The sequence below is a fragment of the Macaca nemestrina genome, chromosome 7 (assembly GCF_043159975.1).
Source record: "Macaca nemestrina isolate mMacNem1 chromosome 7, mMacNem.hap1, whole genome shotgun sequence".
Lineage (NCBI taxonomy): Eukaryota > Metazoa > Chordata > Mammalia > Primates > Cercopithecidae > Macaca > Macaca nemestrina.
Window position 1 is genome coordinate 11,085,232 of NC_092131.1, and position 3,260 is coordinate 11,088,491.

A 3,260-nucleotide genomic window follows, 5' to 3' on the forward strand; every position below is an offset into this window, starting at 1 on the left:
GTATGTTTGTTGAACAATGATTCTAACAATTTAAAGAATGTGCAAAGCCTTCCTCTCAGTCAATGGACTAAATGAAGTACAGTTGACCCTTGAATAACATGTGGGTTCGGGGCGCTGACCCCGCCCCCCATGCACAGTCAACAATCTGTGTATAACTTTTGACTCCCCCAAAACGTAACTACTAATAGCCTACTCTTGACTGGAAGCTTTACTGATAATATAAACAGTCAATTAACATATGTTTCGTATGTTATCTGTTGTATCATAAGCTGTATTCTTACAATAAAGTAAGCTAGAGAAAAGAAAGTTATTAAGAAAATCACAAGGAAGAGAAAATCTATGTATTATTCATTAAGTGGAATTGAATCATCACAGAGGGCTTCCAGCCTTGCTCTTTCAGTTGAGTAGGCTGAGGAGGAGGAAGGGTGGTCTTGCTGTCTCAGGGGTGGCAGAGGTGGGAGAAAATCCATAGAGAAGTGAACCTGTGCAGTTCAAACCCGTTTTGTCTAAGGGTCAACTGTAGTTGGCCTGACTAACCAGATGCAGCAAATTCCACATATGCAGAATGAGAAGAAACAAAAGGTGGGCCAGGCGCGGTGGCTCATGCCTGTAATCCCAGCACTTTGGGAGGCTGAAGCGGGTGCATCACTTGAGTCCAAGAGTTCAAAACCACCCTGGGCAACATAGTGAGACCTCATCTCTACAAAAAATACAAAAATGAGCCAGGCATGATGGCGCGTACCTGTAATTCCACCTACTTGAGAGGCTAAAGCGGCAGGATCACTTGAACTAGGAGGCAGAGGTTGCAGTGAGCCAAGATCATACCACTGCACGCCAGCGAGACCCTGTCTCAAAAAAAAAGAAGAAATAAAAGGCGATTTGTAGAAACATGATTGATATTACCGTATTCCAATGCTTGGAAAAGTGTAATCCATGTCTGACCACAACTCTATTAGCTAGTGCTCTTCCAACCTAGTTTGTGCTTCTAAGCAAAGTACCTGGGCCACTTTACAGCTCCCACTCCACAGTTATCCTGGAAATTAGACACTTGCTCATTCATTCTTTGATTCAGTCAGTCAGTTGGTCAGTCAACAAACATTTGCTGGAAAGCTGTGCCAGGCCCTTTGGAGGCCCCAGTGGGACGAGGCTGAATAGAACAGGGTCTCCCTGGCATAGTGAGGGAGCCCCAGAAATCCCAGCTCTGCCTCAAAGTGGCCATGTTATCTGAGAAAATGCACCTCTCCTTTCAGCCTCCTGTTCCTCATTGGTAAAGGGTGACCATTAATACTTCACTCGGTCTTGTTAAAAAGAATAAATCGAAGATGGCGGATGAGGCCACGCGACGTGTTGTGTCTGAGATCCCGGTGGTGAAGACTAACGCCGGACCCCGAGATCGGGAGTTGTGGGTGCAGCGACTGAAGGAGGAATATCAGTCCCTTATCTGGTATGTGGAAAACAACAAGAATGCTGACAACGATTGGTTCCGACTGGAGTCCAACAAGGAAGGGACTCGGTGGTTTGGAAAATGCTGGTATATCCATGACCTCCTGAAATATTAGTTTGACATCGAGTTTGACATTCCTATCACATATCCTACTACTGCCCCCAGAAATTGCAGTTCCTGAGCTGGATGGAAAGACAGCAAAGATGTACAGGGGTGGCAAAATATGCCTGATGGATCATTTCAAACCTTTGTGGGCCAGGAATGTGCCCAAATTTGGACTAGCTCATCTCATGGCTCTGGGGCTGGGTCCTGGGCTGGCAGTAGAAATCCCTAATCTGATTCAGAAGGGCGTCATCCAACACAAAGAGAAATGCAACCAATGAAGAATCAAGCCACTGAGGCAGGGCAGAGGGCCCTTTGATAGGCTATGATACTGTTTTTCTGTGCATCAGCAGTCATTGCTGGGGTAGAAACAAACAAACACCAACCAGTATTGCTACTTAGTTTCTAAGGCTGCACACGCAAGGGAAAGCCTGGGCTTTGGACAATCTAGAGGTAATTTATATCCGCCCCCAGGTGGAGCAACATGCGATCCTGGAGGCATGGGGGTAACTGAAAGTGAGTACATAAAGTCTTTCTGGTTTCTGGAGATAACCCATCAATAAAAGCCGCTTCCTCTGGTAAAAAAATAAAAATTAAAAAAAATAAAAAAATAAATCCAGGTGTGTAATGTATGGCACAGAGCCTAGTACCAAGGAGACAGTAAATGTCAGGCCCTCCACCCTGACCTAGAAACACTCTCAGCTTGATGAGCAAGACAGAAATATAGAAGGTTATTTCAGTCTATCAGAGGTTTTCACAAAGTTCTGTGTAAGAGTAGAGAGAGAAACCGATCGCTCTGGTTTTCCTAGATGCAAGAAGGGGAATGTTTGAAGTGTGCTGGGGAGAAAGGTGAAGGGTTTGCAAGCCCCCAGTGCTACCCTTCCGAGCCAAATGTTTAGAATCAGCCTGCAAGGATCCAGGCTGATGGGTGTTTATTTAGACACACACGCCAACAGCCTGTAATGTGCCCAGAAGAGGGAAGGGGGCCAGCGGGATGGATAGATTTTATGTGCAAGAAAGAATTGCGGCTGTGAAATGTGAAGTGAAAGATGCCTCGTTTTCGAATTAGGCTACGGGAAGAGAGGAAATGTATTTTTCCCAAAAGCTAGAGAATTGGGCCAAGTTGGGCTACAGAGAGGATTTCTGCATTTGGAAGACAATCTAATTTGGTGGGTTTGGGTTTTGGGGCAGGCAGCCTGGGTTTGTGTCTCAACTCTGCCATTTACTGAGCTCATGTGGCCAGGCAAGCTCTGTTTCCTAGAAAGTTCCATTCTATGCCAGGTAGGGATGAATCCAGGGCACAGGTCAGGGGGTTGGTGTGAGCATGGATGGGGTGCTGCTGGGAGGACACCTTACATGGTACCCAGCCATCAGCAAAGTTACTGTTTATTATAACAATAATAAATGTTAGTTCTTGTTGTTATTATCAGGCAGGAGGCTGGTTGGGATGCTTCTAGCTAAATGTCCCTGTGTCCTCACCATATACTCTTTCCACCACAGTTATGGAGGGTTGTGGGAGAGACTTTTAAAAACAGAGGAAAGGGACAGGAGTGCATTTTCATTTTCACCTTGGTGTGGATGAACCAGCAGCTACAGCTGGCTCTCCTGATCGGCCAGTAACCCACCCTTCTCATTGATCTATCGATCTCATTCCCAGGTGGAAGAGTGTCTTAGGATTCAGAGCCAACAAACATTTTCTCAGTAATCCTCTGTT

General features: G+C 45.7%; 1 pseudogene; it reads left to right on the forward strand.

Moving 5' to 3' along the window:
- The first annotated feature begins 1,322 nt into the window (after positions 1-1,322).
- LOC105467448 (ubiquitin-fold modifier-conjugating enzyme 1 pseudogene) lies at positions 1,323-1,889 on the forward strand (annotated as a pseudogene).
- Positions 1,890-3,260: the final 1,371 nt, after the last annotated feature.